This window comes from Protopterus annectens, chromosome 11.part0 (assembly GCF_019279795.1).
Source record: "Protopterus annectens isolate FY-2018-M chromosome 11.part0, PAN1.0, whole genome shotgun sequence".
Classification (NCBI taxonomy): domain Eukaryota; kingdom Metazoa; phylum Chordata; order Ceratodontiformes; family Protopteridae; genus Protopterus; species Protopterus annectens.
Window position 1 is genome coordinate 206828070 of NC_056745.1, and position 27888 is coordinate 206855957.

Genomic DNA, 27888 nt, shown 5'->3' on the forward strand with positions numbered 1-27888 from the left:
ATTTCCCCCTTTAAGAAGATCTGCTCATTTACAGCATAAAAACAGTTATAGGGATGAACAAGTTTTTTTAGGAGCTCAAGGGGGAGGGGTGAGAAAAAACAGCTACAGGGGACAAACGGGTTGGAAAAAGAACAGCTACCCCCAGTCTTAGTTAGTGATCATGATTTAGAACCTGTAGATTCAATGGCTATGACGTCTGAATTAGATGGTTTGCTTTTTACATATAAGGGCTTTAGGATTTTTAATTATGCAGGTATCAGTATCAATGAAGACATGTTTCATTTATTTATGAAAGGTATAAAATGTGTACCTTCTAAAAAAGTTAATATTAGTAATACGTTAACTGAGTTAAAGCTCTTTGTAAGGAAATTAAATTTGAGCCTTTTATACAAAGACTCTACCCGTGAGACTAACACTAGCGGGACATCTTTATGCTTGAAAAAGAAGAGTTGTTTTAACCCCCCTTTACACCTCCTGTTAAACACCTTTGAAAAAATATGTTGTCAAGAAATATACCAAAAATTGAGGACACATAAAATAAAATATTTTAATTTAACCAGGACTGAGAAATTACTTTTGGAACAACTGAGAAGTAATGATAATTTAAGGTTTATGAAACCTGATAAAGGGGGAGGTACGACTGTTGTAAATAAGGTAGATTATAACAACAAGATTTTTAGTATGTTGCAGGGCAAAACTAAATTCGAATGTGTGTCGAAGAATGAAATAAATATATCTCACAGGAAGATCAGATTATTATTAGAAGATTCTTTACTTCAAGGTGCTATTAACGAAGAAATGTATAATATTTTATATACTGAACTACCTACCATTCCTATTGCCTTTGGGATTCCCAAGACACACAAAAATATAAGTGACCCACCTTACCGTTTAATCATTGCTGGCAACAACAGTGCTACATACCCTTTAGGGGTATTTGTGGATTGTATGGTTAGGAAAAGTTTGGTTCCCATTGAACATATATTGATTGACTCCTGGGATTTCTTAAAAAGAATCAAAAATGACTATTATGACAATGAAGTGTGTTTTTCTACTATTGACGTGGTGGATTTATTTGAAGGGCTTAGAGTTCTTCCATGAGGCCTTGGTTGAAAAGACAAACTTGGGTAACACTATGATCAACTTTATTATGGTTTTGATGGAAGTTATTTTAAAAAATATTTTTTTCATGTTTGAAGGGGAATTTTTCAGGCAAGTTGTTGGTGTAGCCATGGGTAATAGTTGTGCCCCTCTTTTTGCCAACTTAGTTATGTATAAATGGGAGACTAATTTTATTTTTCAGAGTACATTTTCAGACAAGTGGTTGGTCTACCTTACGTTTTTAGATGATTTATTTATTTTATGGAAGAAAGATGGTCTTCATGAATTTTTTATGGAATTTTTAAATGACAAATGTGAGTATTTTAAATTTACAGGATCCTTTGGGTCCTCTAATATTAATTATTTAGATGTATTTTTGTATAAAGATTCAGCTAAAGGTTGTTTTCAGTCTCACATGTATAGAAAACAGGCATTTTCTAATGACTATTTGGCTTTTTCTAGTTGGCATCCCTATTATGTTAAGAGGAATACTGTGAAGGGGCAAATGGTCCGAGTTGTGAGAATGTGCTCTGACATTGATTCTGTGATTTCTGAAACTGATAAATTGGTAGATATGTTTAGAGTGAGGGGTTATCCCTTGAAGTTTGTGAAAGATATTAAGGAACAAGTTTTTAATGAATGGGGTTTGAGATTTAAACCACTACTTGGCACTACTGAGATCACCCCTGCAGTTGACAGCAATAAGGGCTTGGATTACACAAAATCTATGGTGTTGACTGAGGGGGAAACATCTGTCTTTGTTAAAAACACTATCATTAACAATTGGAATATGTTTAAGTGTAATCAAGATTTATGGTCTATTGTTGGCAACAAACCCTCTTTTACTTACAAGGTAAATAGGAATTTAAAAAGTCTACTGGATAACCATGGGCAGGTTAAGAAAATTAATAACAGGGGGACTACTAAGTGTGGTGCCTGTGAGTATTGCAAATATATTATTAGTACACCTTCGGTGTTACTGGGACCCTATAATATTGAGGTAAGGTTCAGGATAGGGACTTGCAACACTTCTGGAGTTGTGTATTTAGCAGTATGCCAGTTATGCAAACAATATTATGTGGGAAAGACGGAAAGGAAGTTATGTAGGAGGATCTATGAGCACCTATACAATATTTCTAAGCATGATGAAAAGAATGCATTATTTAAACACATCAAATCTTTTCCTGAACATTTTTTTCAGTTTGGCATTCTTGAAGTAGTAGGTAAAGACATAAGAGGGGGTGATTGGACTAACCAACTCCTTAGGGCAGAAGCTAGATGGCAGAACTGAATGTCACCGTTCCACCTGGTCTCAATGACCATATTAGCATTAAATCAGAGCTCAAATTTAGAGCTTATAAATTGTGATATCTATTTTTATTTATATATTTTTATATTTACATACCTATATTCTTACAATTAGTGATATTTGATTTATGGGATGGCAGTTGAACTATTTTTATTGTAGGCAACTAATGTATACATTATATGAAGGTTTTCATGTGGTATGTTTTAGAACACATTTTTTTGTATATCTTTTTGTATATCTTATGATAGTAGTTTTACTATTACATCAATATGACAGTATTTTTACAGCAATCAATACAGTATTTATAGTTATTTCTAACTTTTTATACATCATTCTTTCCATATGGATTTTTCCACTTTAAGAACTGTTTTTTTCAATGATTGGTCACCTGTTCATTTAATTATGGGTAAGGTTTTATATTTAAGTGAGTGTTTTATATGCAAGTATTGTTCTGATGAAGTCAACTGACGAAAGCGCTTAACCATTTTGTTATTTTGTGAATAAACTGTGTTCTGTGTTTTGGAGGACTTTGGCTGTGAGGTGTATTTGTACTTGGATTCGTATTGCTGTGTTACACCTGGTTGGCACCGTGTTTTTGTTTAGTGTGCACTGAAGTCCATGTTGCAGTCTCCAAAATATCCTTGGTTATTTGAGGAAGGCTGCTGATGTGGCTGCTGCTCTGGTAGAATGTGGCCTAATGCCCTTGGGCACTGATTTGCCATGTTGTGAATAGCAGAAACGAATGCAGTGGCCTATCCATTTTGAAATAGTCTGCTTTGAAATGGCTTTTCCTTGGGAACCTGCAGCATATGCCACTAAGAGTTGTTCAGTCTTTCTGAGGGCTTTAGTCTTGTCCAAGTAAAAGCATAGCTGTCTGTGTATGTCCAAAGTATGCAGAAGTCTCTCTGCCTTATTCTGTGGGTTTGGATAAAAGGTAGGCAAATGTATGGCTTGGTTAAGAGCCACACTGGACACTACCTTAGGCATACATGTGGGGGTTGTCCTTAGAGAAACCCTGTCCTGATGAAAAATAATAAAAGGTTCCACAGCCATTAGTGCCTGTAACTCTGAGACTCTTCTTGCTGACGTTATTGCTAGGAGAAGAGCGGTTTTCCATGACAAGTATTTTATCGCCGCTGTATTGGCTGGCTCAAAAGGAGGCAATGTGAGTTTTTCCAAGACAAAATGGAGGTCCCATGTAGGCATTGGAGCTCTCCTTGGAGGTCTTATGTTTTTGGCTCCTCTGAGAAACTGTCTTAGCAGTGGATGAGAAAAAATAGATGGGTCCGTATTGTAATGAGCTGAAATGGCAGAGGCATGGATCTTAATTGATGAGAAGGATAGGCCTTTGTCCAGCATCTCAGTTAGGTTTTGCAAAATCTGAGGAATATTTGGTTCAATTTATTTTATTTTTATTTATTTAAATTTGTTGACCGGGAGTGTCCGACTGGACGTGGGTCCATTTTCAGCGGAGGCCCGGGGAGAAAAGCTCCACAGTAAAATAAACAGACAGTAGTTGCATTGGATTACATAGTGATTAACAATTTAACATAGAAATTACTTACAACATATTTACAGATGAAGAACATAGTACATCAGTAGACAACTAGAATCTTTATCTGTGAAGTACATAACAGGCATTAACAAATGTAACAATGAGAAGTTCCTGCTGTATAATAAGTACTAGGCTTATGAGCATCTGAGCTTGCTATCATCAAGGTAGTTAGTGGAGGCGAAAGAAAGGTAGTAGTTGGATGGGGTGGATGATATTAGAGTGGGAGTTGCAAGGGCATAGCCAGCATGTTTTTAGGTGAGCTTTTAATAAAGTTTTGAAGTTGGTGCATGATGATACGGAGGTAATTGTGGGTGGGAGTGAGTTCCATAACTTGGCTATGGCGCAAGAGAATAGTGCTTCACCAGCAGAGTTATTGGCTTTAGTGATCTGCAAGTGATTTTTGTTGCTGGATCTTAGTGGTCTGGTGGTGCGATAGGGTTGGAGTAGATTCTGGAGAGATGGGACATTTAGTGGATGGTTTACTAGTTTGTGGGCGAGTGAGAGTTGATACCACTGAAGGAGGTGAGGGAGTTCAAGCCAGCCCAGTTCAGCAAGTGAGAGACAGTGGTGACTATGGTAGGATGCCCCTGTGGCGAACTTTGCGATTTTTTTGTAGCAGGTCTCTAGCTTGTTTAGATCACATTGCCTTAGGTTGGTATATACTGGAGAGGCATACATTAGGATGGAGATAAGGTGGGAATTTGCTATTGAAATCTTTGCTGCTTTGGTGAGAAATTGTTTATTTCCGTATAATGCTCCTAGTTTTTTGTGGACTTTTTTATGGTCATGGATAGGTGAATGTCAAATTTTAGTTTATTGTCTATTTCCACTCCTAGCAATTTGGTGTGTTCAGTTGGGTATATAGTGGTGTTGTCTTTTGCTGTGATGTTAAAGTGAGAGTCGTTTTGAGTATGTTTGGTGGGTTGGAAGATGAGTAGTTTAGTTTTGTTTGGGTTGAGTATTAATTGGGCATCGGATAACCATGTTTCAACAGAGGAAAAGGCTTCCTGTAGAAACTTTTTGCAGTTTGGGTAGGGACTGGGCTGAGCAGATGATGGTAGAGTCATCTGCGTATTGGATGAGTGTGCCATGTTTGGTGGCAGAGGCTAGATTATTGGTGTAAACAGAGAAAAGTAGGGGTCCAAGGATGGATCCTTGGGGAACCCCTATGGAGACAGGTAGTTGGGGAGATATGTCATTCTGCCATACAACGGATTGTTGGCGGTCAGACAGGTAACTCTGAAACCAGTTGGTGACTGATTGTGAGAAGGATAGGTTATTGAGGACAGAGATAAGTTGTTTGTGTGGGACCATGTAAAATGCTTTAGATAGGTCTAGGAAAGTAGCAGAGGAGAGATAGCCATTGTTTTTATGCTGAAGGATAGTGTTTGTAAAGGAGAGTAAGGCAGTGGTGGTGCTATGGTTTGGTCTCTGGTTCAAGCAAATCAATTTCCTGCGCTTGGTTCAAGCACAGAATCATTTCCATTTTTCTGCATAAGATTTTCTGGTGCTGGGCCTCCTGGCCGCCAAAATAACATCCATAACTGCTTTAGAGAGAGGTGTGTTTTGAATGATTACATTATCCGCCATGTAGCCAGATTTAGGGTTTTGAATTGGCTGTGCAGGATCGGATTATTCTGTTGGGTCAGCAAATGAGGTATTAGAGGCAATGTCCAGGCTGGGCCTTGAGACAAGCTCTTTAGGATTGGGTACCAGTGCTGGCGTGGCCAGTCTGGGGCAATCAGTATCATTTTTGGCTTCTCTTGTCTGACCTTTAGGAGTACCTTGGAGAGGAGAGGCAGAGGAGGGAAGGCATGTACTGTAAGGGCTTTCCAGCTGAATGAAAGGGCGTCCACTTTCCATGCTTGCTTGTGATAAGTCTGAGTGCAGAATCTCTGTAGCTGGCAGTTGTGAGGGGAGGCGAACAGATCTATGTCTGGGCATCCCCATTTCCCTGTTATCATGTTGAAAATTTGTGGATCCAGTTTCCACTTGTGAGGATCCATGAGGGTTCTGCTTAGTTCGTCTGCCAAAGTATTTGTCTTTCCTGGCAGGAATTGGGCTTGCAGATGTACTTGATAAATCAATGCTGTGTTCCACAAAGTTATGGCTTGCCTGCAGAGGGGGGTAGGAATGTGTGCCCCCTTACTTGTTTATGTACCACATGACTGTAGTATTGTCTGTCTTTAATCAGTAGTTGTCCTGGATGAAGTTGGTCCCTGAAGGCTGTCAGGGCATTTTGCACAGCTAGCATCCCTTTTTGATTGATATGACAATGCATTTGGTTTGTGAGCCATGTGCCCTGAATACATTTTCCTGCCATGTGCACCCCCCAGGCATAATCTGATGCATCTGTTGTTAGTGTCTGCCTGGCAGTGGGTAAGGTGAATGGCTGTCCCTTGTTGGGGTGAGAGGCCTGTGCCCACCAGTGAAATTCCTGTTGCAGGCAGGGAATGAGAGTAATTACTGTTTCCATGCTGTGGCTATGTTGAGTCCAAACACTTTTTAGATACCATTGTAGTTTCCTCATATGCAGTCTTGCATATGGAATTAGTAGACTGCAGGATGCCATGTAGCCCAGAGCCTGCAGAACTGTCCTTGCAGATAACTGGGTCTTTGTTGCCATGTCTTTGAAGTAAGAAGTCAGATGCTTTTGTTTGTCTGGCGTGAGATAAGCCATCTGGGCAGTTGTATTTAAGCTTGCACCCAGAAATATTATCTCTTGAGAGGGCACTAGTTTTGATTTATTTTCGTTTACTGTGTACCCTAGGCAAATTAGTAATATTTTTACAAATGCCAGATGCTGTAGTATTGCTTGAATAAGGCAGTCGTCCAAGTAGGGGTATATTTGAATTCCTCTTTGTCTGCAAAATGCAATTACTGGTGCCAGGCATTTTGTGAAGACCCTGGGTGCAGTAGATAAGCCAAAGGGCAGTGCAGAGAATTGGTAGTGCATTGAGCCAGCTATGAATCCGAGGTCTCTTCTGCAAGTTTGTCTGACGGGGACATGCAGGTATGCCTCTTTGAGGTCCAAAGTTACAAGCCAAGCCTTCTTGCCCAGCATGGGCAGAAGCTGCTGTAGAGTCAACATTTTGAATTTTGGGACATCCAGAAAAGTATTTAGTATAGACAGGTCCAGAATTGGTCTCCAGGCTTTGTCCTTTCTTGGTACTAAGAAAAGTATTGAGTAAAATCCTTGTCCCTGCTCTTGTTGTGGCACTGCCTGAATAGCCCCCATGTCCATGAGAGATGAAACTTGTTTTTGTGCCTCTTGCCATTGATTGCGTGGCAGGTCTGGCATACCTTTTGCCTTTGGAAGGGTGTGAAAGTGGAACCTGTAGCCCTGAGAGACTATATTTAAGACCCATTTGTCTTGGGTGATTTTGTGCCAGTTTTGTGAAAAAAGTGCTAGCTTACCCCTAAGGGTGCTGCCAAAAAATAAGTGCTTGGCATTGGCAGAGGGAAGTCATTGGGACTGTTTTCTATAAGACTGTGATTTGTCTTCTCCGCTTTTGGAGGTAGAAGCACCCCATTGTTTGGGTCTGTATGAGCCCTGGGGCTGTTGCCTGCCTCTAGGGCATCTGAATCTGCCTCTTTGTGGTCTGTCTGACACTGGAAAGGAACAATTCTTAGAGGGACAGTTTCTGCTAAATCTGGGTGGCTATACCTGGAAGAAATCCTTTACTGTCTGCATAGATTTTGCCTTAGCCTCCATTTTTTTTAACACCTCCTCTGCCTTAACACCAAACAAAGTATCATGCTGTAATGGAGCATCCAATAATTTTGCTTTAACATGATCAGGCAGATTCTGTTCCTTTAACCAAGCATGCCTTCTAATAACAGAACCTGTAACAGAGGCCCTGCACGAGGCCTCCAGTGAATCATAGCCACATTGCAAAGTATGTTTTCCCACTTGTTTAGCTGCATGCAATAAATCCTGCAACTCTTTGTTCTCAGTACATTCAGAATTTGTCAACATTTTTTGTTTTAACAAAGACATTAAATATTGCTGATATTTGAGCATATGAAACTGACAATTTAAAGCCCTTACAGCCAAGGTAGCAGAAGTGTAAACTTTTCTCCCCCCATCTGTCCAAAGCCCTAGAATCTCTGTCTGAGGGGACAGGGTTTTTGGCAGAAGCAGCTCTGACCCCCTTGGGACCCTGTGAGATAGTTTCTGGGTCAGCAGCAGGGTTTTTGTAAAGAAATTTATGGGTGTCTGGGACCCTATAGTATCTGTCTGGCTTGACAGGGGCAGGAGGTAAAGAGTCTGGAGACAGTCCGGACTCTGAGAAAACATCACCTACTATGTCTAGAACAGGAGGAATTGCAAGAGGTCTGTGCTGAGGAAGTCTCTAAGTCTTTTCTTAGAATCGGAATAATCCTGGCTCTCCAAATGGAAATGCTCCCTCATGGTATGCAGGGTTTCCCCAAAAGAATAGTCCTCCAGAGGAGAAGCTGAAGGAATAGACTCTTCAGCATCGGAATCCTCATAGGGAGGAACAGAATATCCCTGATCAGAAGAGGAGCCAGAGGAAATGGAAACCTGATCAGAGGAATCATATTCAGTGTCTTGCCTAGGCCTCTTATCAGGAGGGGGATGGGAACCCCTGATCAAAGTAATTAGGTCTTCGGCCATTTTGAGCATCTGTTTCTTAGGCATAGAAGCCTGTCCTGGAGAATGCTGTACTGGTTTCCTTATCTTTAAAACTGTTTTAGACTTTGTCTTGGATGCTGAAGTAGGCTTTATATAAAGTTATGTAGGTCTGAAGACACTCGGAAGCAGATGCCTGCTCAGCGGCACCGGACCCATCTGAGGGATTAATTTCCGAAGGACCAATACCTTGAGTATCCAGAGGCCTAGATGTCTCCACGTGGGAGTCGGAGGCGGCCTGGGGCTCTGAGGAAGCGGGAGTCAGGGGCTGCGAAAGCGCCTTACTGAGCACTGGCGAAGCGGCGACTGGCCTAGAAGAGGCTTTGTCGTTGGTTTTGGACCTCGGATGCTTGTCCTTGTCTTTATCCTTGCGTTTTTTATGAATTCTGGTAGTCAGTTGTTCTGACAGCATTATGTAGTTAAACCTTCTGCCAAAATAATGAAAAGCAAAATCATACAGACGCTTAATAGTGCGTTGGTTAAATCTAGCACAAAACCAACAACTAGCAACGTCATAGTCAGGGCCTAGGCAAGGAATACAGTAAGACTGGAAATCCTTATGAGGTATTTGCTTCCCACAAGAAATACAATTGTTAACTTTTTCTGACATCGGTCTGGAGCAAGAAAAAAACTTTGCCCAACGGGGTACTTAGCTTTATTGAAGACTTCGGATCTGAAATTCGATTTCGAAAATCTCAGGAGTTGGCCGACCGGCACTTGCGTACTGCTTTTGCTTCGGGCACCGCGGGACAAGAAAGACTGAAGAAAATGGCATCGGCTGCATCTTTTATACCCCTGGCGCACTGATGTCAGGGAAGAGGTGACAGCAACCGAAGCCGGACCAGGACTTTGGAATTCAGGCCGACTGCGGGTTGTCTGCCAGCAGGATAACCCAAGTGTAATGACTGCAACAGAGAAACACGATGAACATCTGGGCAGAAACCTTGTCAGGGATACCCTCAGTACATGTACCTTGTAAAGAATCTCCTAACTCTTTAAGGACATCTCTCTGGAGCCTCGTAAAGTGAGTAAGGTAATTCAGCACTCTAAGGGTAAATGCTGCTGAAGAAAAGATATGCTTCCCATATCTGTCCATCGTTCGAGACTCCTTATTCGGCGGATGAACAGAAGAATAAGTCTCAGCTAACACTTTCTTAGTGGCTGCCATCACCACCATGGGATCTACAGGCACACCTTTAGATAAGTCTTTTCCTGGAGGGGAAGAAAATAACTTATTCGGTCTCCTGGGGACTGGTTCCATGGCATCAGGAGTATCCCACACCTTCTGACTAACTAAATCCATCAGTTTGTCGAAGGGTGGAGACGCCCAAGAAGCAGAAGGTTGAGACCTGAAAGCCTTCAGGTACACCGACTTCTCATCAGAAGGGGTGACACTGGGCCAGCCACACCTCTGTTTAAGGATCTCCAGAATGTCTACGAAGGAGACATCACCAGAGGATGACTTGGGGCACCCTTTCGACTCCTCAAGGTCAGTGTTAGATGCCAAAGACTCATCCTGAGAGTTGACATGCTTTCTCTTACAAGTCCTCTTCTGTGGGGGCTCCTCAGAAGGACATTCCGGGGAGGTCTCAGAAGAGTGGGGGCTACCAGCCAGTGGCTCCTGAGGCTGGGGGTCTCTGCTGCCACTGTAGGAGTAGGAGCCGAGACAGAAGTGGGTGCTATGGGGGGGGGTGCCGGTACCTCTGGTAGGAGCTGACGGTCGGGACAGCACACTCATCATCTCGAAAGCCGACCTCTCCGGCTCCGAGGAGACAGAGGATGCTGTCAGCAGCAGAGCCATCAGCTTCAAAATAGACGCAGGGTCCGAACTCACCCTAGCCGACAAGCCGAGGGGAAGACTTGGAACCGAAGAAGTTTGGTTCCAAGCATCCCTGTCGGGGCCAACTGGAGAGCTTCGGTCCATGGACACTACGGACAGCACCAAAAGTGTCGGAGCAGAACTCGACTCTGAAACAGCCACAATGGGAGCTGGAGTCGAAAGTTCCACTGGTGGTACCAAGCACTCCGGCTCCAAAAGGCCAGCATGGAGGAATGAATACAGACGGTTGAACGGGCTTGAGTGGCTCCGGAGCAGACTGGGTTGGAGCCAACAACAATTTAGGCAAAGCAGACGACTTCAATAATCTCAGCACACTACCCTCTCCACATCTTCTTCTGATATACTCCTGGAAGACCTGGATGACATAGTAGGAGATCAAGATCTCAAAAGTACAGGAGACTTCACTAACAAGGAGATGGGTAGAGGGTCAATAGACCAGCTCCGAGAAGCAGTTTTGATAGTCTCAGAGATCAGCTCCGAAAAACTTGGAACTGATCCTGCAACAACAATGCCATTCTCAGTCGGCTCCGAGGTCAGAGGAGCCGATGAGACAGTTTTTGCAACTTTAAGAGGTGGCTCCGAGACACCAGCCGGTGCCGGGGAGAGCCTCTTGGAAGATTTTGACTTTCCTTTGGTAGATTTAGAGGATGAGGAGGAACTAGACAAATCTTCCTCAAAGGAAGGTTTAAGAAGACCTGTTAGAATTAACTTGTTCTTCCTTTCCTGCAACACCCTAGGACTAAATGCATGACAAAATAAACAGGTCTCCTGTAAATGGATGGCCCCTAAACATTAAACGCAATTACTGTGACCATCCGTTATCGACATTTTTTGGGAGCACTTAATACATTTCTTGAAGCCGGATGGCTTATGCTCCTTACTCTCTTTGACATTCTGATGATCAATAAAGCACACGCACACAGAGAAGAAGAAAGAGGACAGGGTCCTTTAATTTAAACAAGCCTAGCCCTATACAAAGGAAAGGATACCACGAGGACTAGGGTCCTCTAATTTAAACGGGCCTAGCCCGGGCAAGGAAGAGATAGGGTCTTCTAACTGAAACAGACCCAACAGTTAGAAAGGTAAGAGATATCACACACTAAACTAATACAGTAAGAATGAGAATGACACACATTTAAACTTTGTCCAAGAAGAGAAGTGACTTCAGCTACAGAATGCTCAACAAGACAACAACAAATGTAAATAACAGAAGAGCATTGCACCACAGATAATAAAACTTTGCAACTTCAAACATTCTGAATATCCAATGTGATGAACATACAGCTTCAAGCGAAAACTTCAATTATAAGCTCTACTATGCTGAGTTCACAGTGTGTAAGCATAGCTTTGCAACTGCAAAAGCCAAGTAACACTTAGGTTAAAGTTCCACAATATTAAAACAAGAGGATACCATACAGAACATAAAAGCGAAGAACCCTTCTGATGTAAACAAACGGACAAGCGCTTTCAGCTTTTTCAAGCATTCTTCAGATCTGAAGAAGGCTTGAAAAAGCTGAAAGCGCTTGTCCGTTTGTTATAATTGAAGTTTTTGCTTGAAGCTGTATGTTCATCACATTGGATATCCAGTACGTTTGAAGTTACAGACAAAGGTTTATTATCTGTGGTGCAACGCTCTCCTGTTCTTTACAAATTTAAAATTGATGTCAAGCACAAACAGAATGTAGTTCTGTTAACAATATCAGCAAAAAACGATGCTAGTAACAGTTAATAATTATTCTAAATAGCAAGCGGAAAATGCCAAACTCTATCAAAAAACACAGATTACTAGTGCGCAAAAGGCGCCTACGCTAATTCCAATAGAAAAACTAGTACACAGGATACCAAGAAAGAAAGTAAAGGCCAAGGGCCAAAAATTGCACCAAATGGCACAAATAGAATAACAACTATAACAACAACTACTCTAACTGATTACTATAAACAGTAACAGATTTTAGCTATACAGAACTATACTAAACTAAACAGCCAAGAAAATTTTGGTAGAGAGGAAAAAATGCAATCACTTGGCCAGAGCCAAAGAGAAGCACAACCAAACTCGTTGACAGGGCAAACGAGATCTGGGGATGGTACTGATGCACCATGGGATACCTACCTAGCCACGAGCCAACCAGAAGTCTTCCAGCTTGTCAATAGGCAGAGTCAGAGCCGAAAATCGGCTCCGATCCCATATGAAAAGAATGAAGGTGAGATAGGACTACTGAACATTGAGAGTCTCTGCAGAAGAACTTGCTAGTTTGTGGAGGTTAACACTTTCAAAGCACTCCTGAGTTTGCATCCTGTACGCATAACTTCCAGATGTTTCTTTGATGCCATCAACTGTGGTGAATAAGCAGTGGATCAGCACAACTACAGAGCAGGTACTGTTGAGTTCTGGCTGGAGTTTGCTGGTTGCCAGCTGTTGAGGAAAAGACTCTTGCTAGTTGAGGAGAGTACAGTTGTGTACACTTACCATAAATGTAGATTTTCGAGTGTATTCACTGTTGCAGTCATTACATTTGGGTAATCTGCTGGCAGGTTACCCTCAGTTGGTCTGATTAACAAAGTCGTGGGTCCTGCGTCAGTTGCTGTCCCTTCTTCCATGACGTCAGGTCGCCAGGGGTATAGAACATGCAGCCAACATCATTACCTCAGTTTTTCTTGCCCCACATGTCAGGTGCCCCCCGAATGGGGAGCAAAATAAAATTTAAAACACAAAAATATACCTCCAACCAAAAGCAAATACACCAAAAAGGCTTTTAAACATAGTAGCAGAAAGTAAAGGTATAGTCAGAGAAAAACAAGGGGCTGGAGGGAGGGTAACCAGGACTGTAACAGTGAATATACTCGAACATCTACATTTATGGTAAGTGTACACAACTGTACTATGTTCTTCGTGTTTCACTGTTGCAGTTATTACATTTGGGTAGATTTCCAAAGCTATGTTTGGGAGGATGGATTTATACAGAGTTAGGACCAGCTATAAGACCCTGCAAAACAGCAGTGGCAAAGCCAGCTCTGGATTTAGAGAAAATTGGTAAATGATAATGCTTGGTGAAAGTATGAACTGAACTCCAGGTAGCAGCTTCTAGAATATACCTGGTAGGAACATCTCTGAGAAAGGCTGCAGAAGTAGATGCAGCCCTGGTGGAATGAGATCTGATCCCCTGGGGGATAGGTTTTCCATGGTGCTTATAGCAGAAATGAATGCAATGGCTTATCCATTTAGAAATGTTTTGTTTTGAAATAGTCTTTCTCTCTGCCCCTGCAGCAAATGCTACCAGCAGTTGTTCAGATTTTCTTCGAGTTTTAGTCCTATCCAAGTAGAATCTAAGCTGCCTGTGCACATCCAATGAATGCAGAATCCTTTCCCCTTTGTTGTGTGGTTTGGGAAAGAAAGTTGGCAAATGAATGGACTGATTAAGAGCCACACTGGATACCACCTTGGGCATGAAGGATGGATTGGTCTTGAGTGACACTCTGTCTGCATGAAAGATGATGAAAGGCTTCACTGCCATAAGGGCCTGTAACTCAGATATCCTTCTAGCTGAAGTGATTGCTAGAAGGAAGGCTGTTGTCCAAGAAAGAAATTTTAAGTCTGCAGTAGCAGCTGGCTCAAAATGAGGTAGAGTGAGTTTCTCCAATACAAAGTTAAGGTCCCAAGCAGGGGTTGGAACTCTCCTGGGTGGTCTCAAGTTTTTGGCCCCTCTGAGGTACTGCTTGAGTAACGGATGAGAAAAGAGTGGATGTTCTGTGTTATGAGCTGAAATGGCTGAGGCGTGGATTTTAATGGAGGAAAAAGACAGGCCCTTGTGATGCATCTCAGTTAAGTATTGTAAAATCTGAGGTAAATTGGGCGCTGCTGTGCCCATTCCTTGAGACTGATTCCAAGCACAGAATCTTTTCCATTTGTCAGCATAAGATTTTCTAGTACTAGGTCTTCTTGCCTCCAAGATGACCTCCATCACAGGTTTGCTGAGGGATGCTGAGTGACTAGCCAAGCTGCAAAGTTCAATGTTGGTAGCTGAGGGTGCAGAATTTGGCTCTCCTGCTGAGATAGTAAGGAAGGTGTTTGAGGCAGGTGCCACGGAGATATGTGTGACACACTGCACAGGAGTGGGTACCAGTGTTGGCACGGCCAGTCTGGAGCAATCAAAATCATTTTTGGTTTGTCCTGTTTGACTTTAACAGAACTTTGGTGAGCAGAGGCAGAGGGGGAAAGGTGTAGACTGATAGGTTTTTCCAGCTGAAGGACAGAGCATCCACTATCCAGGCTTTTTTGTGAGGAGTCCTTGTGCAAAGTTTGTCCAACTGGTTGTTTTGGGGGGAGGCAAATAAATCTATGTCTGGGCTCCCCCATTTATTTGTCAACATGTTGAAAATCCTTGGTTCCAGTTTCCACTCGTGCGGGTCTATGAGATTTCTGCTTAGTCCATCTGCCACTGTATTCAGTTTTCCTGGCAGGAATTGAGCTTGTAGGTGCACTTGGTAGCTCAAGGCCATGTTCACAATGCCATGGCTAGTCTGCAGAGGGGTAGGAATGTGTACCCCCCTGTTTGTTTATGTACCACATAACCGTGGTGATGTCAGTCTTTATCATTAATTGTCCTGGATGAATGTAGTCCTTGAAGGCTCTCAGAGCATTCTGTACAGCTAACATTTCTTTTTGATTTATATGTAGGTGCATTTGATTTGGGTTCCATTTGCCCTGAATGCACTTCCCTGCCAGGTGAACCACCCATGCATAGTCTGATGTGTCTGTAGTTAGGGTCTGGGCAGCAGGGGGTAGTGTGAATGGTAGTCCCTTGTTTTGATGGCAGGCCTCTGCCCACCAAAGGAACTCCAGGCATAGGCAAGGTATGATAGGAATCATTGCTTCCAGGCAGTGATAATGCTGACTCCATAAACATTTTAAGTACCACTGTAGTTTCCTCATATGCAGTCTTGCATATGGAATTAGAAGAATGCAGGAGGCCATGAACCCTAAGGCTTGCAGTATTTGTCTTGCAGATATAGCAGGGTTTTTGTGGCCACTTGTTTGAAGTAAGTTACCAAATGATGCCATATGGGCAGTTGTATTCAAGCTTGCACCCAGGAATGTAATTTGTTGAGAGGGTACCAGTTGTGATTTATTTTCGTTGATGGTGTACCCTGGACAAGTTAGAACCCTTTTTACAAACGCCAGATGATTTAGAAGAATGGCCTGGTTTTCTGCCTGAATTAGACAATCGTCCAGGTATGGGTATATTTGTATATTTCTTTGCCTGCAAAATGCAATTACTGGAGTATTTTTTTTTTTTGTGAATACCCTGGGTGCAGTAGACAAGCCAAAGCGCAGTGCAGAGAACTGATAATGCAAGTATTCTGCTTTGAAGCGTAGGTATCTTCTGCAAGATTCCTTGATTGGGATATGCAGGTAAGCTTCTTTTAAATCTAGAGTTGCCAACCAGGCATCTTTGCCTAGCATAGGAAGTAACTGGTGAAGAGTCAGCATCTTGAATTTTGGACTGTCCAGAAAGGTGTTTAGAATACACAGGTCCAGAATTGGATGCTATGTTTTGTCTTTTCTGGGTACCAGGAAAAGCCTGGAGTAGAACCCTTGCCCCTTTTCCTCTTCTGGTACTGGTTTAATAGCCCCCACATTTAAGAGGGAAAATACTTGTTTCTGAGCCTCTGCCCACTGATTTGGGGGCAGGTCTGGCCACCCGTTTGGTGTTGGCAACGTGTGGAAATGAAATCTGTATCCCTGGGACACTATATTTAAAACCCATTTGTCCTGGGTTATGAGTTCCCAGTTTTTGCATGAAGAGCAATCTTTCCCCCCAAAGGGGCGGCTGAAAGGTTAAGTGCTTGGTAATTTTAAAGGAAAGTCATTGAGACTGCTTACCATAGGGGGTGTCTTGCTATTTCCAGATTTGGAAGTGGAGGCCCCCCATTGCTTAGGTCTGAGAGTCCCTTGGGACTGAAACTTGGCGCTTTTGGTGCGTCTGGACTTGGCTTGAGAGGATCTGGAAGGAGCTGGAAAGGACCAATTCTTAGTAGGCCAGTGCCTACTAAATCTTGGAGGTTGCACTTGTAAGAAATCTTTTACAGTTTGCATAGATGTAGCTTTATCTTCCATCTTTTTTAAAACTTCTTCAGCCTTATTGCCAAACAGGCAGTCCTGATTTAAAGGAGCATCCAACAATTTTGCTTTAACATGATCAAGACAGAGATTGCGCCTTAAGCCAAGCATGTCTTCTAAGCACAGACCCAGTAACAGCAGCCCTGCAAGAGGCCTCTAAACAATCAAAACCACATTGAAAAGTATGTTTTCTAACTGGTTCAGCAGAATGCAATAAATCCTGTAAATCTTTATTTTCCACACAGTCAAAAAATCAACATCATTTTCTGTTTAAGCAGTCCAATAATATGCTGTTGATATTTTAACATATGAAATTGGCAGTTTAAAGCCCTGATAGCCAAGGTTGCAGAAGTATAAACCTTTTTACCCCATCTATCCAGCAACCTGGAGTCTCTATCAGAATGGGTAGGATTTTTAGCAGTAGAAGCCTTAATGCCCTTAGGCCCTTGAGAAATGGTTTCAGGATCTGAAACAGGATTTTTGAAAAGGAACTTGTGGGACTCAGAAACCCTGTAGTATCTGTCAAGTTTACAAGGTGCTGGAGGCAGGGAATCAAGGACCATACTGGATTCAGAAAACACATCATCAACAATGTCTAGTACAGGAGGTATAGCCAAAGGCCTATGCTGAGGTAAAAGAAGAAAATCCCTAAGCCTCTTTTTTGAATCAGAGAATTCCTGATTTTCCCAGTGGAAATGCTCCCTTAAGGTATGTAAAGTTTCACCAAAAGAAAAATCCTCAGGGGGGGAAGCAGAGGGAATGGAATTCTCTGCATTAGAATCCTCATAAGTAGGTATGGACAAATCCAGATCATTAGAAGAGTCATAAGAAACAGAGTCCTGATCAGAAGAGTTATAGTCAAGCTCAGGTCTAGGCCTCTTAGAAGGTAGGGGGGGTTGACTACCCCTGATTGGAGTAATTAGGTCTTCAGCCATTTTGATCATTTGTTTTTTAGGCATAGGGGCCTGAATATGTGGCCTGGGTGTTGGTTTTTTCAACATAGATAGAGACTTAGGCCTTAGTATTGAAGGTGGAGTTGGTTTGATATGCAAGTCTGTAGGCCTGAATACACCCTCAGAAGCCAGTGCCTGCACAGCGGCTCCAGATGCATCCAAGGTAGAGACATGCATGGATTCCATAGTTGACGTATCTCGCGGCACACCTGACTCCGAATGGGTCTCAGTAGAGGCCTGCGAGTCAGAAGTAGCGGGTATCAGGGGCTGCCAAAGCGCCTCAATGAGTACCGTCGAACTGGCAACTGGCTTAGGAGAAGCGTCGTCGGCAGTTTTGGACCTCAATAGCCTGTCTCTGTCTTTATCTTTGCATTTTTTCAAAATTCCAATAGTCAGACAGCTAACCGACGTCATTTCTGAATAAATGTACCGACAATGGATAGTGCTCTGATTAAATAAAGCACAAAACCGACAGAAAGCTATGTCGTGGGTCAGGGCCTAGGCAAGGAATGCAGTACAGATGAAAATCTTTATGGGGTATTTGCTTTCCACAAGTAATGTAATTAGTAACTTTTACTGACATCAGTAAGGAGCAAGAAAAAGTTACCCCAACAGGGTACTTAGCTTTAAGATGAAACTCGAAAATGAAAATTTTAGGAGTCGGCCGAACGGCACTTGCGAACTGCTTCTGCTTTGGGCACCGCACGGCAAGAAAGACTGAGGTAATGATGTCGGCTGCATGTTTTATACCCTTGATGACCTGACGTCATGGAAGAAAGGACAGCAACCGACGCAGGACCCAAGACTTTGTTAATCAGGCTGACTGACGGCAACCTGCCAACAGATTACCCAAATGTAATGACTGCAACAGTGAAACACGAAGAAGATCTGTCAGAACACAGCCTAAATAAAAAGAAGTTATGTACCTACCATAACGTTCCATATTAGTTGTCTTCATCTCGTCTCCTTTCTTGCTGGTTGGGATCAGCTCCGACTCGGCCATCTTCTATAGCTCAAGAGTTTGTTTACTGGCTCGAGGCTACCCCTTATCCCATGATGCCTAGCGCTAGCTACCCAGATCTCGTTTCTAAAAGCTAACCCCAGACATAGCCAGAGAATCAACCTGTCCAAACAAACAGGTTGAGCATACCTGTCATACTCTCTAAGTCAGTAGAGGAAACAACCAGAGAACACTCAGCCAGCGAAACCAGAACTCCACTCGATCCAATAGGACAGGGGGACAGAGGGTGGGACGCAAGAAAGAAGGCGAGATGAAGACAACTAACATGGAATGTTATGGTAGGTACATAACTTCTTTATGTTAAGTTGTCTACCTCGCCTTCATTCTTGATGGTTGGGACAGCGTCCCTAGCACCTACAATTCTTCATTGGAACAGACTCTTCAGAACAGTGGAACCAAAGTCAGCTCTGCTCCTGGAAACCATATCTAGCTTGTAATGAGAAATAAAGGTATGAGGATTTGCCCACGTAGCAGCTGCACAGATAGAATCCATGGGCAACCTAGATTGGAATGCTACAGAGGTGGCCAAAGCCCTAGTAGAATGACCTTTCAGTTTGATAGGCAACTCTTTGTTTCTCAAATGATAAATGAAAGTAATAATGTGAGATAACCACCTGGATAAGGTTGCTTCTGAAGCTGGAAGACCTTGTTTGCCCAAAGCATAGGAAAGGAATAGTTGGTCTGACTTTCTTATGTCCTTCGTCCTATGCAGGTAAAAACGCAGTTGTCTATGAACATCTAATTGATGCAATTTGTATTCTGCCTTGTTGGTGTGATTGGGAAAAAAACACAGGTAGGTCTATAGATTGGCTTAAATTATTTTCTGAGCAGACTTTCGGAAGGAAAGAGGGGATTAGTCCACAGAGCAACCCTGTCCTTATGAAAAACTAAGTATGGAGGACGGACACATAGTGCCTGAAGTTCAGAGACGCGTCTGGCTGAAGTAATAGCTACCAGAAAAAGAGTTTTCCAAGATAGAAACTTAATGGAGCAGGACGCTACAGGTTCAAAAGGGGGCAAAATTAAGGAGGTTAGTACCAAATTTAGGTCCCAAGGAGGAGGGGGATCTCTCACTGGGGGTCTAAGGAGAGTAGTCCCTCTTAGGAAAGCTTTACATAGCTTATGGGACATGATGTTTGCATTAGAGAAACCAACATGAAAGTTTGAAATGGCCGCTAATTGAACCCTGATTGTAGCAGAAGCGGACCCAGAATGAAAAAGTTCTGCCAGGAACTCCAAGATTTTGTGGAGTGGGGCTGAAAGGGGATCTATGTTCCTAGCCTCTGCCCAACAAGAAAAACGTTTCCATTTGCTAGTGTAAGTCCTTCTAGTGGCAGAATTGTGCGAAGAGACAATAATTTCACGTACGGCCGGGGAAATGCTGCGAAGCCTGGCTAAGGTTGGAAGTGGAGCAACCAAGCTGTGAGCTGGAGTGTTTAAAGGGACTGATGCAGCCCACCTGACTGATGAATCAGCAGGTCTGGAATAGGATCCAGAGTCCAGGGCTGATCGAGAAGGTAATGGTGCAGGAACGGAAACCATATCTGTCGAGGCCAGTAGGGGGCAATGAGTATCATTTTGCAACCCAACGATATTGCTTTCTGCATGAGTTTCGGTATCAGGAGAAACAGAGGGAAGGCATAAAGAAGTCCCTTAGGCCAATCGTGGACTAGAGCGTCTTTGGGTGTGTGACCTGGAAGCGGAAGAAGGGAAAAGTAGTTGCTGCATTTGCTGTTGAAGGGGGTGGCAAAAAGATCGCAGCAAGGCTGTCCCCATTTGCGGAAGATAAGATCCGCAACTTCCTGATTCAGAGACCACTCGTGAGGCATGAGGACAGCTCTGCTGAGCCTGTCCGCTATGACGTTGAACTTCCCAGGGATGTGTGTCGCAATCAGAAAACGTTGGGAGGAAATCGCCCACTGCCACAGTCTGAGTGCTTCTCGACACAGGGGGGTAGGACCTGGTTCCGCCCTGCTTGTTGATGTGCCACACCACTGACATATTGTCTGTTTGAATTGTAATGGTCTCAGAAGGAAGAGAGTCTTGAACAGCTTGCAACGCTAGGAGCACGGCTCTCATTTCTAGGACGTTTATGTGCAGATGGTACTCGTGAGCTTGCCAAGTGCCTTGGACTGTCCTGCCCAGATAATGCCCCCCCACCCTATCAGGGAGGCGTCTGTGGTCACTGTGGCTACCGGAGGGGGTTGAATGAAGGGTCTGCCCTGTGTCACTAGTGGGGAGACCATCCACCATGAAAGGTGCCTTTTGCATGCTTCTGTAATCAGGATCATGTGAGACATGGACAGCTCTTGGAAAGACCACTGCGTGAACAGAAGCTACTGAAGGATCCTCATGTGAAAGTGGGCCAGTGAGATTAGAAGAATTGCCGCTGCCATGGAACCCAGAGTTTGAAGGACGAATCTGACTTGGATCCTTTTCCTCTGCATCAGAATGTGCACCTGTTGGCGAATTAAAGATACCCTGTCCAGCAGAAGCGTTGCGGACATGTTCCTTGTGTCGAAGTCTGCTCCTATATAGGTGATAGATTGACAAGGCAATAAGGCAGATTTTTCGAAGTTTATTGTGATGCCTAGCTGGGAGCAGATTGTGATTGTGTAGTCCCTGGCTTGCAGGAGTTGATGCCTGGTAGTAGCAGTGAGGAGCCAGTCATCTAGATATGGAAACACCTGGAATCCTTGACGTCTCAGGTGAGCTGTGACCACTGCCATACATTTGGTGAACACCCTGGGGGCTGTGGTGAGACCAAAGAGCAGGGCTCTGAATTGATAATGACTGGCTCCCAGCTGGAAACGAAGGAATCTCCTGGAGCGCCTGTCCATTTTGATGTGATAATACGCATCCTGAAGATCTATGGAGCACATCCAATTGTCCTGACCCAGGAAGGGTAGAAATGGACTGTAGCGTGACCATCCGAAACTTTGTTCTTTGAACAGACTTATTTAGTCTGCCGAGATCCAGAATCAGTCTCCAAGTCCCCTGTCTTTTTTGGTACCAAAAAGAACCTTGAGTAAGTTCCGGATCCTTGTTCGTCTGCCAGGACTTCCTGGATGACTCTTTTTTTCTAGCAGTTTTGAAACTTCTATGACTGCTTGGTTCCTCATATTGGGTGGAACATCTGGGAGGGATTTGCTTAATGGTAAGGGAGGGGTTGAGAGAAAGGGATTTTGTAACCTCCGGATATAACTTACTGTACCCATTTTTCTTGCGTAAAACTTTGCCAGGCTTTTGGGTACAGTGAAAGTCTTCCCCCGCCTGCCTCCAGAGAGGGGCAGCTGGGTAACCCTTCAGGGATGCTGGAAGGGCTTCTCTGAGAAGGATTCTCTGCTGCCCTGGTTCTGCGGACCCCCTCTGCCATGAGGGCGGCGTCTGTTGTTGTTGTTTCCTCCTCTACCCCTGGAGGAAAAATCGCTACGTGTGTCAGGCGGGGCTCCCTGGGATTTTCAGAACCACATTTTACCACTCTTCTAACCCTTGGGGTATGGTCTGGAAGGAGTGGAAAAACGGACTCCCACAGCAGAGAGAGTCTTGCCTTCTTGCTCACACCAAGTCAAAGTGTCTTTCACCTGTGGTCCAAAAAGAAAAGAACCATCAAAGGGGGTGTTGGTGAATGATGCTCTAAAGGGTTCCGCAAAAATTACACAGTCGCATCCATGCGTGTCTCCTAAGGGCCACGCCTGTACCTGCGGCTCTGCTCGCACCATCGGCTGCATAGGAAATGAGCCTCATGGAGGAGTTGACTACAGAATTAAGGGTCACCAGCTGGGAAGCAACTTTAGCTTGAGCCCCTTCAGCTGATAGATCTTGAAAGGCATCTCCGAGCTCTTTAAGGAGATCCCTCTGAAGTCGGGTAAAATGGCATAAGTAATTCAGTGACCTCATGGAAAAGGTCGCTGAAGCAAACATTCGCTTCCCGTATCTATCCATAGTCCTAGACTCCTTGTTAGGAGGATGGACAGATGAAGACGTTTCCGCTAACTCCTTTCTAGTGGCTGCTGCTACCACCATGGCATCCACAGGCACACCTTTGGTCAGGAACTGCTTATCAAGGGGTGCAGTGATAAACTTGCTAGGTCTCCTCGGGGTTGGTTTCACTGTATCGGGGGCTGACAAAGCCTTTCGAGCCACCACAGACATGAGTGGATTGAAAGGCGGAGAAATCCAGGAGGTGGAAGGTCGGGAACCAAACGCATCCAGGAATACAGACTCATCCTCGGTAGGGGTTAAGGGATTCCAGTTCCCCCTCTGCTTAAGCATTTCAAGGATGTCCGCAAAGGAAACATCTTCAGAGGGGGATCTCGGGGACCCTTCCGAATCATCTAAGTCTGTATCCGAAGTGACAGACTCAGGGGAGTCAATGTACTTCCTCTTGCACTTCGTCTTACGAGGGGGCTCCTCTGAATGATCAGAGGAAGCCTCGGAAGAAGAGGAAACACCCAATGGGGTGCTCTGGAGAGCTGGTTCCCCACGCTTGGGGTCTGGAGGAGGAGCAGTGGTTGTCGCAGCACTACAGGGGACGGAGCCGATGGGGTTGATTGTGGAGCTAACTCAGAGGCCAACACGCTAATCATGACATCGGAGGCATCCCTGCCACGATGCAGAGAAGGATCTGGTTCTGAGGAAATCGTAATCCTTCTCCACCCTGAGGGAGATGGCTCCGAGGCTGATGTAGGAGCCAAACTTACTTGCGCCGAAGCTCCGAGAGGGAGAACGGTGTCGGACAAGGGTCCGATGCCACTCGCCCCCTCGGAGCCGACGAGGGAGTCTTGGCATCCAGATCCCTCGATGGACGGTGCCATCGAGGGAATCGGAGCAGACAAAAACCGAAGGAGAAATAGTTATCTGAGCCGACGGTTCCACGACTCGAACCCCAACGAACTCCGGCTCTGAGCTCAAAGGAGTCGGAGGAGGAACATCGACAGAAGTGGATGGAGCCGACACCTGTTGAGGAGGGCTGGACAAGATTTTGGCAAGTGCCTACGGTTTCAGAAACCTACTGACCACTCTCTCCACATTGTGATCCGAGAGCCTAGAGGACCGAGAGGAGTGGGAAGATCTGTGACTGTTCTCACTCTGAAGCAGGGGAGATCGAGGAGCCGAATGTATGGATTCCAGGGAAGGGAACCTTAGCCTTTTGTGACTCTGTGATGGCTCCGAAGGTGCTGATGGAGCCGACGGGGAGATAGTCTTGTTGGTTCTGGCTGGAACCGAAGTAGCAGGTGAAGTTTGAACCAATGACGGCTCCGAGCTTGGAGCTGACGATTTGGTCGGTTTGGGGGATTTCACAGGCTGAGTCTTGGCCGGTGAATCCTGGGGCTTTAAAAGACCCCTGAGAATAAGTTTATTCTTACGCTCCTGCAGAACTCTTGGACTAAATGCATGGCATATAGAACAAAAGTCCTGCAGGTGCACTGCGCCTAAGCAATAAGACGCAAGAAGTGCCCATCTGTCAGAGACATTTTCTGACAGCATGAGTCACACTTCCTTGAATCCAGACACCTTGGATTCTTTAGACATATTCAACAAAATACCACAAGAGATTCTACAGATTTTAGCCAAAAAGCCGATAAGTGAACAACAAAATACCACAACACAATATCACAAATGATACACAGTATACTACAGCTCAGTGTGTGTGTGTATATATATATATATATATATATATATATATATATATATATATATATATATATATATATATATATTTTTTTTTAAACTAGGAAGCCTCTAACTTAAAAGGCTACCTAAAAGGGAGAAAGAGGGGGGAGGGGAAGAACTCTCTAAATTAAACGAGTTCTAAAGGGGAGGAAAGGAACTAAAACAACACTCTAAGCTAAAGACAATAGACCAAGACTAAACGTTAACTATAATTCTTAAGAAAAAAAGGCTATTTCTGAAGAAAAAAGTTCTATAATAATCTTATACAAGCCTGAGCCAGTAAAACGACACCTTGCAGCTGGAGTGGCAAATGAGATCTGGGTAGCTAGCGCTAGGCATCACGGGATAAGGGGTAGCCTCGCGCCAGTACACAGCTCTCGAGCTATAGAAGATGGCAGAGTTGGAGCCGAGGATCGGCTCCGATCCCAACCAGCAAGAATGAAGGCGAGATAGACAACTTAACATCTTGCGTTACCATTTTAGAAAAGAAAATTCCACTCAACTGTAAACACAGACAGGAAACTCCTGATGAAAATATCTAAACAAAAAATCATAATAATGACAGACAAGAGGAAAGCTTCAAGTTGGACATAATAAATGGCAAACCACTACAGCAAAAGGTGTTCTAGATTTGAAGGAGGCAAACAGGATTTTATGTTTCATCTTACTACTTTCTTATGCAAGCTACCAAAACTGCAGGTGTAACTAACTGCCTCATATATTAAGTGAAGAGGACTTCTGCATTTAATTTAGGGCTTGGCAACCTTTTAAACTACTGTACTCCTCTCTCCCTTTGTTCTTGATAAATGCACATTGATAATCTGGTCATTATAACAATCCATATAAAGTAAAGTACACACCCAAATGTCTGGTGTTAACACCTTTGACCAAAACAGCACTGAATTATGTTCTGAAATACTAACATTTAATCTTAATGCACTTTAAAAAGACATTAAAAACAGCGTGCGAGATGGATGGGTGCAAAGGAAACAAGACTAAGCAAATGTATTCTTGTGGCAGAGAAGAGTGGTAAGGGTGAGGGCGGACAAAATTTCATGGCTTTGAGCAGAAAACATTTTATATAGTACCAGTCTGTAGGCAGTTCATCTTGGAAACTTAAAACACTAAATGAAATATTTTAATGAACAGAATAAATGCTCTCTTGAACGTTCAGTAATCATGGATGGACTTTCTTCATGCTTGATGCATACTTTGATTTTCACTGGCTAAATCCATAAAGATCAGATACCAATTGTCTAGACAGTGCTATTATGCTGTGTGTTATTTATAAGACAGAACCATAAGGAGTGAGCCACACATTGCTAGAGCAGTAATTACCTCCTTTAATGCTGACACATCGGACAACATGCTCCAGCTTAATGCTTAAAAAGTGACTCAGTGGGGCATGGCCACATTCAAGTAGGAATTTGGGGTTCTGCCCCAGGAAGTTGTATAACTCTTACCTAAGCTTGTTTTTGCTTGTTTTTCTAATGCAGTCTATTAGAGAGGACTTGCCATGTTGACACTGACATTTACCCTACTTCTCCATTTACCCAAGCAGAGATGAGATGAATGCTTAACAGTCAGTTTAGTAAAGAACAAACTCCTTACAAAAAATTGGTGATAATATGCAGATAAAAACTTAAAGACAGGCAAAAGTAAAACATTTGTAAGTTAATATATAGGTAATAAAACATAAGATATTGTATGTTCCAATGATGCAGAGATCCTCTTATTTTTGCAGACAATTATGTCAAGAGCTTAAACAAGTACGGTTACCAAGTTCTGGACAGTGCACACCAAGAGATAGTTGATAAATGGAAGAAGTCTACAAGCAGGGTCATGAATAAGTTGAGGGGGATAGGATGTATGGCTAAAATGGACTGAGACAGGGAAATGGTATGAACAAAGAAGAGGATAGGGAGATTTATGGTATGCACACATGAGGTGCTCATGTGGGATGGGGCAGAAAAAAACTAAAAGGCATGAAGAATCTATAAATGGCAGGCAGAAAGGGGACAAGACAAATGAGAGAACATTTTGTTTTACATAGAATGATATGAGGCCATCAAAGAATACCAAACATTAATAGGCGGTATAATACAAACTTCAGTACACATCAGACAAATGACAGAAAAGTAAAATAAGTCAGGAAACAAGACTGGCACCTACACAGCAGCCTTCTGGAACATTCAGGTATGCAGTACAAATTAATGGTCTTCTTATGTTACTATTCATAAATATATGGTGCAGAAAATTTAAGAAACATGCTCACAACACAGGACATGAAACATTGGCCTTGACAGTTATCTGCTTACCTAAATAATGAATCATTTGTCCACCCGTAAACAATGCGCCCTACCATGAGCTGTCTGACAGTGTGCTTGGAGTGACTTGCAAGAAGTGCACGACGGCAACAACTGAAATGTACCCACTGCTGGGAAAAGAGTACATACATGTTATATACATATACATGAACTTTAGAACAAATTTACAGAAAATACAAATATTGTAACATACTTAACTGTCAACTTCAAGATACTGTTTTAAGTCCCCTACCTAGACATTCCTTTAAAAATGGGAAAGTATGCAGCTGGCAGGCAAACAAGTGAAATGTCATACAGCACTGAATTATATAATTTATGTAACATTACTGACATATTACCGGTATGAAGTTGCACTGCACATGTTGATAAAATAAAAAAAAATGGCTTGGGGCCTTCACTTGGTGATTTCAGGTGATTAGGATCCTACTTCTAGATATCAATTACTTGTATTGACCTCCCTAGGGATAAGGATAAGGGATAGGTAGTAGAACCCTATGTGTGTCATACATGGGGCAAGGACCTTTTTTTTACCTATCCTCTAATATCCCTTTAGAAATACTGCTTTGCTGAGACTTGGACTTTAATGGTCATACTTTCTCTATTAAATGGCATGGTCTGCAATTCTTGCCCCCCCCAAGTAGGAGAGGCATGGCATAATGCTTTCCTGAAAGCTCCCTCTGGGACTGCTGAAGCAAAGTTCCTTGATCCTCCTATTGAAGGCACAAGAAGACTAGCTGCTACTGATCCTCCTCCTGTCCCCTGTAATACCAAAGCTACTAAGTGAAACCAATGATCTATTAGTGATGCAGTACGGTTGGATGCTGTCCCAAAAGGACATGTCATGTTGCTCAACTAACAGTTTTTTTTCCTTTAATTATATTGTTAATGCTGTTTACTAACTGAATTTGCAGCCAGGAACTTGATGAGGGTATTCTCTAGAGCTGGTCCATGAATTTGGAATTGTAACCACCACAGGTTATGCACACCTGGTCTTCAATTATACAAAACAGAAACATGAAAATGCCACCAATTAAAACCAGAATACACATTTCCCCACAATATAATGCAACTTCCATCTGTAACGTCTAGCACTAAAACATTAAGTATATTACATTATACCACAGTATATGATTGTTGAGTCAACATTTTTCCAGGCTGCATAGTACCTTCCCCCATGCCATAATACACTGTGTAACCATCCTTCATCATATCTGAAGTAGCTATAATCACAAACACATATACACACGTTAGACACAGACACCCTTTCAGCTAAAGTGGCTGAAAGTAGGCTGGGTCAACAAAGAGCATGGCCCAGTACTAGAATTCTGACTACA

General features: G+C 43.2%; 1 protein-coding gene across 1 annotated transcript in view; it reads right to left on the reverse strand.

The window, feature by feature from the left end:
* CDK17 (cyclin dependent kinase 17) overlaps positions 1-26666 on the reverse strand; it is a 1919677-nt gene extending 1893011 nt beyond the window's left edge. Inside the window, exon 1 of the mRNA XM_044087623.1 lies at positions 26546-26666. The gene's annotated coding sequence lies outside the window, so the exon portion shown is untranslated. The remainder of the gene's footprint in view (positions 1-26545) is intronic.
* Between the last annotated feature and the right edge of the window lie 1222 nt (positions 26667-27888).